The sequence below is a fragment of the Bactrocera oleae genome, chromosome 4 (assembly GCF_042242935.1).
Source record: "Bactrocera oleae isolate idBacOlea1 chromosome 4, idBacOlea1, whole genome shotgun sequence".
Classification (NCBI taxonomy): Eukaryota; Metazoa; Arthropoda; class Insecta; order Diptera; family Tephritidae; genus Bactrocera; species Bactrocera oleae.
Genome location: NC_091538.1, coordinates 61267377 through 61285834, shown reverse-complemented (window position 1 = coordinate 61285834; position 18458 = coordinate 61267377). Strand labels below are relative to the sequence as shown.

Here is an 18458-nt window from a genome sequence, read left to right as displayed (position 1 = left end):
CGACTTCGTCCGAATTTTATGCTTCATTACCTGTTAAGGAATACAATTGTCTTCATTGTAGTAAAGCCGGTTAATGCTTCTGCATTAGTAGAAGATCTCTTAAATATATAGGCGATGTGCGTTTTCGCACGTTCGATTTTTTTTCGTACATAGCGACAATGACCACCAAGGAAGTGAGGAACTGAAAACACTGATTATGTGGAGGACTAAAGTGCTAGTGATTTCTCTCGTATACGTAATAGGTTGCAGGTATAAGAATATCAAATGTTTTCAAATAAGTTTACCAAATTTTTTATCTGTTAAATTTTATCTTTGAACGTTCCTGAGTCTGAGCTGAAAATTGATCGCAAACAATGGAAATTATTTGAAGATTCTATGTCTGCAACTATTCTTACATTTACGTCGAATTTGTCTTGTTTTATGTATAGGGAAAGTCTAGTTAACACAAAGCAGTGGTACTGAAGGATGTTTAGAGCTTTATAAATACGAATCAAGAGGCGGCACTCACAACAGCTTAGCAAGCGTGCGCCAGAAAATTTATTTGTTTGCTGATCTCACAAATTGGGTTTTTGGATATCATAGGAAATTTGGCATCCTTGATTAGACTATGGCTGGAGTGCTCTAACAATTCTTTCCATATGATTCACCGACCCAGTTTTTAACCTAGATCTAATATTAAATTAATACCATTCCCTAGATTGTTGGACAGTCGACGTCATATTCATAAACCAACATCTCGTCAGTTGTTGCGTTTGGTGAATGTAGGGTCCTCAGCTACGTTATCAAACATCTTTCTTACAACCTCTATTCGATGTTTTTTTTTTTGACAAAAGATTCAGAACAAATTAACCAAAAACATTAACCAAATTTTGTTGTGTCGAATCATAAGAGATGTTGAAAACGATGATTTGCATGCACGTTTTCTTTAACTTTTTCGAAGTTATCGTCATTAACAAAGGCTCATATTTCAAAAGAACATAAAATATGGTATAGCAATGTACAAACAAGTTTTTTATCGATTCGATGTACGCTCACCTTATATGGACCTGGCCGGGTAAAATTCTGATTTTTGAAGACTATCAGAACTTCTCATATCGCCTTCTTTTTGGAATGAGGTCGAGGATGCACCACAAAAGGCCTAAGGCTAACTCAACACTTTTACCAACCTAAATACTTGAACAAATACAGTTCCGCATATTAAAAAACAGACAAACGAGGGTGAAACTCAATGAATCATTAACGACGCTCGACATACAAGTTGTATGATTGGCGCCTCATTTAAACGCATACAGAGCGCTAACAGTCATTGAAACAGAAAATCTTCAAAATTCTTAGCATTAATATTTAATCATTAAACTTGGATATGATCAGCAAAAAGCACATCATGTAGATTTGCTTCCAGGTAAATATGCATATTTATACATTATATAAAAATTTATAAGCATAATCGCAAAATGATGAGCTGCTCTTTGGCATTGCGACACTCATGAAAGATAAACGAGATAAACAGCAAAAGTTTTTTGCTGTCTTCTTTTATATTTGCTAACGAACGCACAAAAACACAAGCAGACATTTTAAGATATGCAGAAACAATTCGGCAATGTGGAAGATAAAGCATGTAAACAAGCATAAATTATAATAAAATTTACATACATATATATATAGTACATACATACATACATAAACAGCAAGTGCCGACGCCGTAAGGCAACATTTGAGCGCCACATCTACCAAAATATTTACTACATGTGTGTGAGAGTAGTTAAATTTAAGATGCTAGAAATGTGCTCGAGTAATAAAGTAAGTAACGAAAAAGTAGCAAGCATAAATGTGTAGACTTAAAGTTAAAATTCAATGGGCTTTATCTGCGAGCGTTATGGAAAATTTTCATGTTTGAAATAATTAAATTCACCTAGGTTTTTTTTTTTTTGTATAAATATTTGTGTAAGACTAAACTCTGCCTACTTTCCTCTTCTCAAAAACTTTGCGGTAGATTTACTTTTTAAAAACTCACTGTTTCAAATTCGGGTTATTTATAACAATATCTTTAAAAAAAATAAATATTTAAATAAGGAAAAAATAAAATCTTCTATCCCTTTTAAATTAGCATTCACTGAACTTATTTCAAATACAAATAACTTTATATACACACATACAAAGCAACGCAAATAAATCAATTAAAAATTGGCAGCGATATTTCGAAAAATATGATCGAAATTAAAACGAGTCCATTGTTGAAGAAGATAAATGGAAATAAGCGAAAATTCGATTTATTTTTGTTAATGTACCATATGTATGCAGGTATGTGTATGTGTATGTATATATGTATGTTTGGAATAGTCGTATTATAGACGGCATTGCTTTTGACTTAAGGGTCTGCTAATAATACAATTTCCACTTTATTTGTTTTTTTTCGAGCCAATACCTGTTTAATTTAATCTTAGTTCGAGTCTTAGTTCAAACACGTATTTTTTTCTCTTTATCGCACCACGTTCACTCTAGTAGATAAAGCTCAGAGACGCCATACATGCGTACCGAAGACGCTATGACGCCTAAAACGAGATGTCCACCGATTCCGGTTTACACAAGATATTTTGTTCAACGATGAAGCTAACTTTTGGTTGATGGACAGAGAAAATCATTGGTCTATACAAGTATTTCTTTAAAAATGAAGCCGGTTATAATATGGAATGGGGAACGCTATAGATAACATACAGCAACTAAACAATCAATTTATAGAAGGAATATTTTTTTGAAAAGTGGGCCTCTCGCTTGGTATTTATTCGAGCCAGTCGCGGCGGTCATTTGCACTAAATTATTTTAAAACATAATGATAAACTTGTATGGATTATTAAGCTTAATTCTTGGCTATAACATTAAATTATATGCGTCTCATTTCTTATTGAAAACCACATGCCGAAAAAAACCCTTTAATCTCTGGCATATGTCGGATAACTTTTAGACGCAAATCTCAAATTACAGGTAAAATTTGTTGGAAATATACTTCCGATAAAGCAATCAGAATGACGGTAATAAAAACTTGCTTTCACACCAGATGCCTAGGTAACTGACAAATCGGCGACATTCGTCAAAATTATTTACGGTAAAGAAAGCAAAAAGCCTTAAGCCAAGTAGAGTGTGGGCGTTATGAATTTCTCATTCTTAGTCCATTCAGTTTCTAGACTATAGAAAAGCTTAAATAAGATGCTGATCTGACTTTTCAATGAATTAAATTAAGCTCTTTCAAATCGATATTGAGATATTCCTTAAAACCTGCGATAATAATACATCATAATTTTATTAATTTCGAAAAAATAACCACAACAAAAGCTTTTTCACTATATGTATGTCGTTTAGCTTTTTTAAAAAGTATTTTCTTTGATTTCAACCAAGTAAGCGGAAGCCTCGCAGATGAAGATAGTTCCGTAAAGATTGGTATCCATTAATGTTTTAATCTTTGTTACTAAATTTTGTTGAGAGTGTAGCAGAACTAAAATATTTTGTAACTGAACTATAAATGCCAACAAAAGATTTAGGTTAAGGATTATAAGTAAAGAAGCTTGTCAATTTGTGCTCGTTCTTGGCTTTGAGGTTATATTCGACTAAATATGAGTTGACAGCTATTTACCTACAACTTAAAAAACTTAACATTTTCAGAAAATATATGTACTGTACCTGAATTACTAACAGGCTGCTTCAAAATTTAGTCTTTGCTACAAATGCAATTGTGAGACCCGATTTCCGATATCCGTCAATCGGTTTATAAATTCCTTGCCGTCAGATAATCAAAGAAAAAACGAAAGCAAATTAAATTAACAAAAATAAATAAAGAAAATTAATGAGGTTAATATTTATACGGGAGAAGCACTTTGACGCTGGCATACGAAAATAAATACAACAAACAATTTCCTTAAGAACTCTTCCAGTTGCATGTATGAATGTGTTAGTGTGCTTGTGTCTTGCGCGTGCAGATAAATATTTGTTTCGCAACAATTGTAGCCGAAATGTGAATTGCAACAAAGTCAAGCACTACATTAATGCATACATACATACGCACTTATATTTGTTATTTAAAATTCGAACGAATTTAATTTGCATTGAAGTGCATAAAATAACTCGCAAGTGCAGATGCCCCTTGCCAATAAACAATTCGGGCTGAATTTCATTATGGCACATGATATATGTACATATGTGTTTGTATACTCGTATATGTACATATACACGTTTATAAGATCATTTGTCGATATACATACATGTACGTGTATATTTTGTTTCAAAATGTTTGATTTAAAATTTTGTTGAAAAGTTTGTGTATATAATTTGCAATTGTTTATTCCGAATTATAAAGTAATCGGGATTCATATTACTCTTTGCACAATTGTAAATGCTTTAAGCCCTGACATTGGATACAATTTTGAGAAGAATATGAGTGGAGACTTTATTGGTCTTCGCATTAGTAGGATGTGCTTGTTTGTGTTTTTGTGCTATGGATTCTTACCCAAAGGTGTTTTTCACTCCCTTCGGCTTCGGTCAAGGTTAGATAAAATATATGTTCTTGCTATGGATAACTATCTCCATCTCTATATCCATCTGTCTTTCTCTTAATCTTTTTGTAAAAACATCTCTATAATTTAACTCAAAACCATTAATTTGGTATGTACTGAATAAGAATACTCTACGGATTTCCACATGCGAATCGCAAAAAAATCTATCAATTTCTAAAGCGGATGGTTACCGTTAAAAAAAATGGGGGTAATTTCTGAGAACCGCAAGCCAAAACTGTCGCGGTGAGACGGCGCAAAACGTCGCCAAGTGAGGATTGACATTCAAGAAGGTTTTGCGAGGAGTTTGGTGGAATTGTCTGATCCATCAGTTCCATTAGAACAACGCCAGGCTACATACATTGATAGTGGCTCGCCAGAAGTTCTTGGAGCTTGTTTAGGAGGTTTCTAAGCATCCATCTTATAGTCCGAACCTGTCATCAACTGATTATTACCTGCTCTTGCATAGGACGAAAAATGTTGCTTGTGAAAAATTCGCCTCAAGATAAGCTTGTGAAAATATACTATCTCAGTTTAGGGATGAGAGTTATTAGCAAGAGTGGCAAGGTAACTATGTTTCCTCAACAAAATCTCTATCAGTAGTAAAAAATAAATCGCTGATGTTAAACAACAATGACATTATTTCCTAGGTGTGATGAAATAATTTATTAGAACTTTTTTTCTTTATTTCTTAAATTTACAAGGTTTAAGTAAGCCTAAGTCAGTGTGGTTTTGTATAACCTCATAGTAACTTGCCTATACTTATTCGCCTGTCCCTATTCTTATGCGAATCGTACTATCTTTGAAATATTTTTTTTTTTATAACTTGGAACTTACGAATCACAACAATAACTTTAATAATTTCAATTTTTTTGAAATACAATGTTGAATCAAGAAGTCGTTGACACATAAAGCCATCTTAACGCTCTGACAATCTCCAATTCCGGAATGCAGAAGCTGTTTGTTTCTAATTTATGTACATATATTAATATGCCCACCATGAAAATTAAGAAATTGCATTCAGACTACAGTAAATACAAATATATTCATGGCGGGTCATTATATTTGTAGCCACAATTATTACGAGTGTTTGCTTGCGTGCGCCAGATGGCGCGTAGTGAAAACAATTACAGTTACATTTTAAGGTCAATGTAAATATTTATACATTTATTAAGAAAGAGGGGAATAATTTTGTAAGTTATTATTTTTATGGTATACAAATGCAAGGGGGAAATTACTAAGAGATAACGTAAAATTGTTTAACTTTTTGGCGGAACTTTGAGCTTCAACTGACTAAAAAATTGTCTGAAATATAATATTTCTCTCGCAAATTATTAAAATCTTAATATGACACATGTAAATTTTCTATACAGAAGAGTTCATTGTTTAACAAGAATATTCAACAGTTGTGAAATAGCCTGTGAAAAAACTTTGGCTACTGCTGTTGGTGGTCAGTCAAATAAAATGAAGTATAAATTTGATATTCCGATTTTAGTTCTTGGATCTATTGCCCGATTAAAAGCTTGTTAGGACCTTTTTTAAAAAATTTGGTAAGCTGTAGAAAGCTCGGTTAATTATCCGAGAGTAAGCATAAATCGTTTAAGTCAAAAGTGAAAATAATTAAAATATAATTTATAACTTATAAATTTAGAATTGTAAATTTAAAATTTCGAATTCACTTACCAAAGTTTATCAATGTTTTTCACTTAGTATTCTGCTAGAGAATATTTAACAAAATTAGTCGAGGTTGTGGTGAACGTACGCAGTTTGTATAAATATATCTACAAATAGACAATAAAATATTTAATTAATTTTCAAATTCATAATTATAATAATATTAATATTATATTTCACAAAAGGAAATAAAAACAAGAAAAACATTAACTTCGATTGCACCGAAGCTAACTATAAAACCCGTCTGAAATAAAAAAATTCCATACAAGAACTTGTTTTTGATCGATCCTTTAAATGACAGCTATATGCTATAGCGGTCCAATCTGAACAATTTCTTCGAAGTTTGTACCGTTATCTTGGTGTTTAAAAAATTTTAAATAAAATATTTAATGAGTCTGGCAGGTTTTGAGCATTCAATCAATACTACAAAATGTATTGTGTAATGTATAACACCTCTCACTATTGATTTCTGGAATTGTGGAGAGAGAAATTGCTGCGCATATATATATAATATATATATATATATATGTATATGTGTATATATATACCCGTAAGCAAACAGAATATTGAGATCAAAGTTATTGGCATTTACATTATTTTGGCTGGAGGTGGCAAGTGAAGAGGGAAATTTATCAGCTCTAGTGTTCACCAATTAAAGAGGCATATAATTTGTTGGTTTGAATTGCCGGCATATATATTCAAAAGCCGACATCTATGCAAATTGGAGAGAAATTCTAATGATTGACACAATTTTTATAAGAATTGTCATAGTCAGTGATATTTCTTGGAAACCATTGTATATAAAATAAAATAAAATTTAATGTTAAAAAACTTTAGAAACGAATTAGCATGAATGCAAAATATATCGAATCTACCTACAAATATAAATATTACATATATACCTTATTATTATATAAGGTACATATGTATTAAAATTTCATTTGGTCGATGACACATAGAAGAGACAGGCGATAGTAGGGTCGTCTAACTGTTGTAGCTTTAGTGGCGTCCGATGAAATAAGTTGTCAATTTAACATACAGGCATGTGCTCATTGAATCACAGAAAATAGTTACAGTGCCCAATAACAATACCAACAACAGCAGCCCGTATTTCAAATGAATTTTCCAAAAACACCAACAACAAGTAATGTTTATTGTGTTTTATTTGCTCAGTGATGTGTTCTATTGACAAAGACAACTGTCGTAAATCGGACACGTTTATTATGGAAATGGCTGTCAATACATACAAACTTACAAGTATTACCTTGGTAAATACTCACATATACTTGCATATACTCCAATAATTTTGCGAACAACTATATGATACAGCTGGTGCTCCAGTTGGTATTCTGAGAACATGATAATGAGAGATATGCTAGCAGCTTTATAATGGTCGATCGAAAGTCAAAACAAAACAAACATAATGATATTAATTTTAATGAGAGTGATGTGTTGGTCTATGCACTTTTGACAATCAATTGAGATGCAGAGCAAAGAGCAGGATAAATAAAATTGACAGCATTCGATACAGGCAATACTGACATATGTACTTCTACAGATATGTGTATATATACATATGTATGTATTGTATATGTCTATATCCCCACAGGATGACACAAAGGTAAAAACGACACAATAGAAGATTTCGCATGCCAATGTGTTTTTAAATGTCAAAAACGAAAGTGAAAATATAAATACCGACAAGGCAGGAAGGCACATCTGCCAGCTTCTTTGTTGTATAACAGCTATACAAAGCACTAAAACAGCTTATTATAAGTAAAAAGCAAGCAGCTTGTGCAATTGCCATTTACTGGATATAAATATACCATATAAGTACATATACATACAAGTATGTATATAGCATATATACAATCCATAGTCATCTAACTAGTTTTCTTAGATGTGCCCTCAGCATAAATTAAGGGTCAAAGTGCGTCATTGTTTGATCTTAATAGGTTTGTATTATTATATACAAGTCCATACCTTTGATAAAGCCATTTTAGGCTAGTAGGAGATAATCACAAGACTAGATAACTACATTCAGTTCTATATAACCAGAACAAACCCAGATTTCTATCCGGGCAAAGACCGTCAACTCGACAGCTTTTCTGCAAATTACTTTAGAGATATTTTCTGCATCTACAAAAACAAAAAAAAAAACAACATCAGATATATGCTAACCTAGACTGTCTCGCTATATCTCTTATGAAATTATTGCATTTTCGCTTGATACATTATAGTTAATATTCACTCTCACTAGATGATAGCCAAGCTGTAACAAAAGAGAGCATCCAAATAAGACCTTCCAATTTTATGCTTATTCTTCGCGAATAGTTATCGTGAAAGTTAAATTAAAATATAAACATGTCGACTTATAAACTTTTGTAGAAAGCAACTCGAGAACATCAGAACTATTTTTATAGATTAAATTTAGTTTGTACTATCTAGTAGTTTCCTTTCATTAAATAAATTCTGTCGGTAATATATGGGGAAAATGGGAGATTTTTAACAGAACTTCTGAATCAACATCTGTCCTTTAATATTATAGTATGAATCATTCAATACTATGGACTGTTGTAGAATAATTTATATTTATTTATACATCTAATCTTCGAATAGAGCTCTGCTTGAAGAAATGGTGAGTTGTGAGAGTGGTCTGTGAATACCCAACATGCATTTTAGTCACTTTAGAATTCTCAAGAAGATATGTATATTGTAAACGAATTGGCTGGAAAATAATTGTAAATATTATATCCTTCAGCTGAATTTTTTTTATAACATTCAGTGAACTATTTTTAGGCAGGTGGGCAAGACAACTAAGAGATAATTGCAAATAAGCTATATTTTGCTTAGTCTTAAAGGCTTGCAATTAGATCTAAATTTATTTTAGGACTAACTTATACCTATATTTATTAACTGCTATATTTATTAATATGAAGAGACTTAAAATTTGTGCTCAAATTTTACAATAGTAATAATTTTCAAAAGATACCCTTGCAATATGTACTTCTTCGAGTCAATTTTTTTTTAAACAAGATAAATAAAAATTTATATGTTCTTATATTTTTGCGAAAAAATGCGTTAGTTTCATTGAAATACTTTAGGGAGACACCATGACGTATGAGTAACGTCAATTTAAAAATCGTCAATTGTAGTCGAAAACTGACACATACCATAGTTAACAGAACCGGTTAAAAAAGTGAGCGCAAATACCTCAAAATCATTGCTTGAAAAGGTTGCAGCGATATCAAAAATATTGCAGAAATTTATAGCTCCTACGACTCGCACTTTAATAAATGCAAATAAAGTAAGACGACAACACCTCTTAAAGATAAAATTGCTGACCCAAGGACATTAAGATTAAATATAATACATACCTTGATGTCATCAGTCTAACGCTGAGTGACACATTTGTCTACAATGCTGATACATTTCTCAGACGAACTGCTTTCAGTTATTAAGATGCCTATAGCTAGTACCGTTTAATCTTGGTAAAGCTCTCTAGGTATGAAAGCATTTAATTGTGTATATAAGTATATAGGTATGTACCATATATATGTATTTGTATGTTATAGAACTTGTACATTGGATCGTACACCTGAAGCGCCGAAGAAAGAGACACGAAGCCCGCTAACAAATGCAATATTCACGAAAATTACCAACATTAAAATCATTTATTAATGCCCAGCATAGTTGAAATTAAGCAAAGCAAAGCAGAAATAAGCACAAAAATTCAAAGAAGAAGCAACAAATCAAATCCAATGTATATATTACACATTTATCTAAGGTGAATATGTAGAAAAATATAAATAAAGCGGTCGAAGATGAATAAAATATGCGCATACAAATGCTGTCGGTCGTCACACAATGCTCGTTGCAACAGAACAAACAGGCGTAAAGAATTCGAGCCGAGCACCTTGCTGCGTTCGCAATAGAAAATGTTGAGTATATTGTACGCCTCTACTGAATAAGGAACGTCGGAGATAAGTAAGGACGCTTGAGTGAAGTTGTATGCGCATTATCCTGCGGGCAAAACAAAACCGCAAGCAGCCAAACGGCAGAAACAAGAGAAGCGAGAGGAGTAAAGGAAGCAACCTAGCACTAGTATGCAGCTTAGGACGTATCTTAGTACGTAGCAAAGTGGTGTGTGTATGTGTGGCCGGGCTGTGCTGTAGCGCCAGCGGCAACATGAAAGCCAGCAAAAACAATAGACTTACTGTAATGATTACAATGCTGGCACTGAACTTGCACTTGCTTGTTTGTAATCAAAGTTAAGAAAATCACAATAACAACTATGTAAGGTTTTATTAAATCGCAAAAAAATTAATGAAAAGTTAACGGGAAACTTCATTGCAGGCAGTTGAAGTTCCGTTGAAGTGCAAAGTAGAAAGGTGACACACACCCATTAACACATATACTGATACTCACATGTACATGTAGTGGTACACATACAAACATATATATATATATATTGATACATACACATATACATTCCATATCCTTACTTTCCTATCTGATTACTCCACAAATCTTTTTTTTTCCTCAACCTTAAAGCGACTTTTCATGTTTTATTTACGGTGAAAAATGTGCTAAATGAATTTAATAAAATCAAAGCACATTTGTTCTTATTGCTTTTCACTTTGATTTGATAGGTGAAAACTCGATTGAGTTTAAATTAAATTGTGCCGCACTCATAAAGAGTAATGGAGGGTGTTATTTGCTAGGAAATTAATATAATGATATAGGTAAAGTGTCAAGAAAACCGCAGGAGTGGAAGACGAGAGCGAAAGTATGCCTAAAAATTACAATAATGTGACCGTGTTTGACGATACTTACAACTTAGAGAGTGCATTGAGTCTTCCGATGAAATAACTTTGTGAAGATCATATTTTAAAAAAGCTGGCAAAGGTTAAAGGCACTTCCGCTGAGTAGTTTTTACATTAATTTTCAATTATGAATGCTGAGATTGTTCATTTTCAATTACAGTGCTTCAGTTATTTACTTAGATATATAAAAGTATAGACCTACTCTTTCTGAAACTTGACACTAAGTTTGTGCATAAATTCCAGTAAAATTTTCATTGGAAATTTCTTGGGCAACTGATCTCGTCATAGGCGACTTAAAAATTCGCCAGATCTTTATAAGTATTTGACACTATTTAAACCCAAAGAAGACTTATCGTGTGCTTGAAGATCGTCGGGTAACATCAAAGATATATTAGATATCAGATATCAGATCTCTTACGGTTCGACTCAACTCATTTTAGTTAACGTTTTGAGTATGAAGCGTTCAATACTAACTTGTACGAAAAGACCTGAATCTTTTACAAAAACCACGTCGAGTAGAGGTCGCAAAAGGGATGCTTGACAACATAGATGAGAGGTCTTGTCCATTCATCAAACCCATCATTACTGGTGCCGAGACTTGGGTTAATGAATACGACGTCGAAACTGATGAACAATCTAGCGAATGACGCTCTAAAAATTTGCTCAAACCGAAACAACCACGTCAAAGTCGGTCTAAAACCAAGGTGTTGCTCATATTTTTCTTTGATTATTACGAAATACTATTTGACCGTTTGAGGCGTGCAGCAATTCATATATGATTGTGGCAGACTTTTTGGCCAAACACGAAATGATAGTCATCGCTTATCTAGGTCATTCGACTGACAAATCCGCTGAAGGCACTGCAGGCTATCCCAGCAAACAATATGTAACAAAATCTTGAATATATTTAACACTAAACAAGCTCAAGGATGTGGTTAAGCTTTTTTGATAATATGTTGCTCTTTAGAAAGTGTTAAAACGGCTTAAACGTTTGCCTGTATTGGCTCAAAAGCAGACTATTTTGAAGGCGATAATAAAGATATTTATTAAAATTCGTGAAAATGCTGTTTTATGTCAGTCCGGGTTAAATTTGATCAGATGGTATGACATGTTTTGACCCTCACCTATTAACTTTATAATTTGATTTTGTTGTCTCTCTCTTTCTGAACATATTAGCACCCTACCGATCTTTATTGACGACATTACGTCATATCTTAGTCCACACTAACTGTCAAACAAAATATAAATCTTTTGACAAGTCATAAGTGGCAACAGGGTAACAGCAGTGGTTCCACTATCCACTGAAGTGGAAACAAATGCTTCCGAAGCTGCAAGTAACTGCGCTACATTATAATCGTAGCATGCTGTGGCGATACCTTCTCCTAGCACCTCAAGTGCTTGTCTTACATTTTCAATTACAAATTCACTTCACTTACAAACAAACGAATGCATTAATTTAAAATTAATGCATTTTAAATGGTTTTTGCAGCATCATTAATGACGCCGTTATAATGGAGATAAAAGTATTTCAAATGTACCGCAAGTAGCATACTTAAAGATAGGGGAATTGAGTGGCAACTGAAGAAGTCAATCAACGAAACTAAACAATCAAGCGAGAAACCACCCACAGCATTGAGATATCTACGGATATATTTATGTATGTACCATATATGTGTGTGTGTACGTCAGTCGTTGAAGTGTTGGGAACACCTGCTTAAGAGCAGGTACACATTAGCGCATGCAAGTGAGGGGGTTTAGGGGAAGCATGCCTGCAAGAGTGGTGAGTCAATGAATGAATGTTTGCGGTGATCTCTCAATGAATCGGCAGCAATAAATGCTAACGCAAAAGTAGTTAAAACTATTAAATTTCAATTACACTAATAAAATGAATGGTCTTACAACAACGGAAAAAGTAGACGTGCCGACTGAATGGGAGCCAACGGATGCATTGGCAATTGTACATATGTACATATCTGCCTAATAGAATGCAGGAAGCTAAGTGGAAGTAGCGTGTGCGTGTGCCTGGAATTAATAAATTACTGTACCAAGTGCAAATGCATTTAAATTATCAATTATCGGTGAGCAATAAAAAAATCTGTTTATGCGTTTATGTGGATATTAGAAAATATATATGTATGCTTCGAACAGTTAGCTGTTGTATTTTTAGTTTCAATTTATACATATACTAATTAAATATTGAGGAATTCAGAATATGCTAAACTGTTTAAGTAATGGTTTGAATCTTATTTTAGGAACGAATTTGAGTTCTAGAAGTTTTTTTGGTAATATTCTTAATTTAATTTAAATATATATACAAGTATATAATGTGTTTGTATATACATATATATATATGTCTTAAATATGAATTTTTTTGATTATATTTGATATCAAAAACGGTTGAGCGCTGGCTATGATAATAATCGATTTATAATTTTGTGAAGATAACTTCCATATTTGACAGCTATGTGCTATAGTGGTCCGATTTGAGCAATTTGTTCGAAAAGTGTAGCATTATCTTGGAAAATAATCTATACCAACTTTTGTGAAGTGATCTTGTGAAATAAAAAAATTTTCCCTCCCCTGACTTGATTTTGATCGCTCAGTTTGTATTGCAGTTAAAAGCTTTACTGGTCCGATATCGGTGGTTCCGACAAATAAGCACCTTCTTGGCAATAAAAGCACGTGTGCGAAATTTCAGATCAAAAGCTGAGATATTAACTATTGTAGTCATGACTAAATCGACTCAGCTCGTCACGTTGATTATTTAGTATATATATTATATTTACTTTAAAGGATCTCCAACGCTTCATTCTAGGTGTTATAAACTTCATGGCTATCTATCTCGAGTAGTTTAGGTATTACAAAAAATCGTTAGCACGCGCTGAAAATCAAATCTGAGAAGCAAAAAAAAAAAAAAGACAATATATACTTGCTGGCTTGAAGTTTTTAAATTTTATTAGTAAAATAAGAAAAACATTTTTGCAACCTAACCTAAATCATTTTAGCTCTTTAAATTCTAAAATAAAAATTCATATCCCAAAATAAAATGATGAAAAAATTTATAAAATACCTTGCCTTTCTAACTTTTATAGCTAAATGTGGACTTAAAAGGAAAACAGACACTGATTTTAATTGATATTGATTTACATGGTTTGCTGCCAGCAAATTAATGAGTTATCGGCCACAAGCAGCAAATGCAATATTTTTCTTAACTCAATAAAGTAAATATATCACTATTACACACTCATACATACGTACTTATATGTAAATAGCGACAGCTCAAATAAAATGCCAGCAAACTTTTCAATTACGACTAACGGCAAGTTACAACAGATGAGAGAAAAATAAATTATCCAGCTGCAATGTTTTCCTACATGTTCATAGGTATGCGCATGTGTGTGTTGGTTTGTGCAAATATATGGAATTTTCAATTGATTTTAAATATTCAACTATATGTACCAGAACACCTACGAGTGTTACAATACCCATGTTTAGTTGAAACATCGTCGAATTTACTTCTGAATTCCATATCACCGAAGCGGCGCTCACACTACCCCTCTCGTTCGCTGCACACTCCCGCTGAGTTAATACTCGTTGACAAATCGAATACAGCTAGCGGGATTAAATGGATTATAGCCGAGTACTTCAGTCTTTTGTTAACGACAGCTCGACATCGCAGTAAATCCTCAATTCAATACAGTCCATTTAACTGTTGTTTATTTACCTAATTTAATATTATTGTTATTTTAAATGCCGTATCGCCAAAGCGGCATATATGCAATAACATAACATTGTGTTATTTTTCACGCCCATGCATATGTCATGTATGTACATTATTATATACTATCTTAAAGTAAAAATGGTGGCTGAATTACTACTCGGTACGTAATAAGTTTTAGACGCGAGTTGTCAAAGGTAGACGTGGTTTATTATATGGTCAAAATAACACAATATACAAACCTTCAACAACAATAAAGGTACTAGCAGAGATCATTCCACGAGATATTCTGAGAGACAAACCCTTTAACGCCATAATTATTTTTTATATGTATATAATATTTAAATATCGCTCGTAGCTGCCCGTTTTAAATGATTGACCAAGTTTCTTCACCCATATATGGTTGATTTCCTTGATTTCAACCGTTATACAGAATATATTCGGATTGCGTAGAGTTTCTAGTATTTTAGATTATATATTAGATCAGAAGGGTTAATATATTATTCAACTGAATCTTCATTACTATAAAATTTGATAAAAACTTACTTGAAACAAAATAATTAAGATCTACAATTTTTTATTCTCCGTCCATAACAATTAACGGGGAACAGGGCCTAATTCTCAACGCTTACAAAAAATTTCATAAACTCTCACAATAAATCATTTCGAAATTTGGTCTAATAGCCAGACAAGAGAGCTTCAGAGATGACGGATACAAATATATCTATATCTTGAGCAGCGTATAATTAATTTGACACGAAGTTTGTAATACCAAGATGAAAACGTCGGAGATCCTTAAAAAATATATATATTGTATATATATGTAAATGATCAGGGTGAAGAGTCGAGTTAGCCATGTTTGTCTGTCCGCCTGTATGTACTCGATTTAACTCCTTGATTTTTGAAATTTTGCGTAGCATACTTCCTTTTTTTCTAAAGAGCTGCTTATTTGTCAGAACCGGCGATATCGAACCACTACTTAGCATACATAATTGACATACAAACTGATCGATACAAGTCAAAGCGCTTGTACAAGTATGTAGAACATCTTTTTTGGCATAGTATCTTCACCAAATTTGGCACGGAGTATTGTCTCCAACAATGCATTAATCTCCGAACATATTGTTCAGATCGGAGCACTATATAATGTAGCTGACAAACTGACAAACCAAAATTAACTTTTTTTATGAAAACTTTTTTATTTGGTAAGAAATATAGTTGCTATAAGATGGATTGAATTTTTATGATTTAAATACAAGTATTTGTGTCCGGCCATTTACTTTAAGTGGTGTAGCCCATTACATTTTATAATGAAAATTACAAATCGACGAGAAATATCGGTGTATATATTTGCAAGAAAATGTGAAGCTTTTGTTTAATATCTTTTTTTGGTCCTTTGGGTTCATCTTATTCGAGAATATTTTAATTTTGTTAAGACCCGTTAAAAAAAGTCATATTACAAGACAAGCCATGAATCTACATACATATATCTCAGCTTAGTTAATGGAGTCAGGAAATCGGTGATGAGTCAATTACTGATTCATCAGGCTAGATTAATCGCCTTGAAAACAAATGCTATTTACTTCGCAAATGGCAGGTCGTTTCCCCCGGCTTGAACCTCAATGTCATCGCGTGTGTTTATTTCGCGCTTTTAGTGGGCAGCATTAGCTAAAATCAAAGTGTGATAATCAGATCACTAACAGAATTTCATCAAAACACACACTAATATATTTGCGCAAATTGTTTGGCACATTCTTGGCAAAAACAAAAATAAACACTTTATAAAAGTGCTCCAAATTTATATTCCGGCAATTAAGAAGAAATTCTACAAATAAATTAGCATTAAAATAGCTATTTTTTCCACACACACATACTAAATATATATCTAATACTCTATCTGATTTTGTTTTACCTATATATTCGCCTGCGTTTGTATGTGTATATGTATTTGTGCTAGCTATTTAAATCCTAGTTTAAGTGATTTTTCATGTTTTCATCTTCACCGATTTTATTAAAAACAGTGTTTACCATTAAATATTGTATATAAGCCGATAATCCAGTGTCAACAGCAATTCAGACAGCTTATAAACACAGTGTGCACTTGTATGCATACTTTTAGTACCCACTGTGCATAAATATCGTATAATAACAAACAAATATGTACATAAATATTATTCTCTCGAATTTAGGTTAAATTTAAATTTTGTTTAAATCTGATTTTAAGTCATAAATACCGTTAATTGAATGTGTCAACAGTGTGTTCTTGGTCGATTAAAAACTATTAAATGTTTGTACATGTATAGTTGTTGGTATGGGTAAGGCTGCACTGGATTAATATAATAGTGTATTGGTTTGTGAAAAGAGTTCGGTAAATATTTTTGTAGAATTTGTATCATAAATAAAGACATGAATTATGTATATACTTATGTATATGAACATATATATTTTTTATAAATTTAGAAAGTGGGTTTATGGCCAAATTGGTTGGAAAATTTCCCAGTTATTTATAAACTTTAAAATTTTGAAAGTTTTTTGAGAGGGGAAGTCCAAAGCGATCGTCTTTTATATCGATAAATTTTCAAAGTACTCAAAAACGGAAAGAGATTAGCTTACAATGGACAATCTGCAAATGGACTAGTCCAAAAAATATTAGTTAACAACTATTTACATATTCCGGGCTAGAAAATAATTAGTTTCAAAAGACAGAACTGGCTATTTCGATTGAAAATAAACAAACCCAAAAAAATGCTAAGCAAGCTAAAGTTAGTTTATTTGCTTTTAATCATTTGTTTAGCAATTTTGGTTATCTATTTTAAGGAGCACACCTGTTGTGATATTAAAAAATATCGATTATTTTTGATTTTTTCGATAAGATTTCGATTAAAAAATAACATACTAATACTTTAAATATTGCGAATAATTTTTGAGTTACAGCCTTCTATGTGTAGCCCCACAGTTCAAGCAGCTGCATCAGGTTATTTTTAAATGCGCTTTTCTCGAAAAAATAATATTTACTCGGACAACTGATCCGATTAAAATATAAATTTTTTTTTTTCATGCTCTGTATATACCAGAACTTGATACAATGACCTACCATTACTCTTAAGCGGCCAAGGCCAAAAATTACCTTAATTGTGTTTACAATTTTTAAAAATACCTTTTTGTCAATTTCTGAGAAGGAGGAAAATACTACAGCAGTGGAAGACCCTTTTTAGCGTCGTCAGAGATCGCGTGGAACTCTAAAAATATTGAATTTTTTCTTTTAGGCTGTTGAACTAGATGTGCTCCTTGCCCGAAATTTGATAAACTGTAGTAAAAAAAAACTGTGGATTCTCTTATAATAAAAAAAGAGATTTTGGATTTCTAGAGTGTAATAGTACAATTATTATAGAAAAAACTGGTCGTACTTTTTCTAAAATTAAATACAATCTTAATATCTATTTTTAAAACATTTTCTGAAAACTCAAACGGGAGTCACGTGAACCAGCATTAGTATTACGATATCATTACAATTTGGTTTGATATTGAAATTTAGAAATGCTAGTCAAAAAAAGTTCGACACAAAGATTTTGACTACGCGGAGTGATTCACAGATATCATATGAATTGTCCCTTTCTCAACCTCAACAACTCTAGACTCTAAATGAAGGGTAATTAAATTAATAGGCGTATTAATTAATAAGGATTGAATTGGTTTATC

General features: G+C 32.4%; 1 protein-coding gene across 8 annotated transcripts in view; it reads right to left on the bottom strand.

Moving 5' to 3' along the window:
- Positions 1–18458, bottom strand: part of Dh44-R2 (Diuretic hormone 44 receptor 2) — a 63874-nt gene that overhangs the window by 38502 nt on the left and 6914 nt on the right. For all 8 annotated transcript variants that reach the window (XM_070108881.1, XM_070108876.1, XM_070108875.1 and 5 more), the window contains one exon: positions 6225–6322. The gene's annotated coding sequence lies outside the window, so the exon portion shown is untranslated. The remainder of the gene's footprint in view (positions 1–6224; positions 6323–18458) is intronic.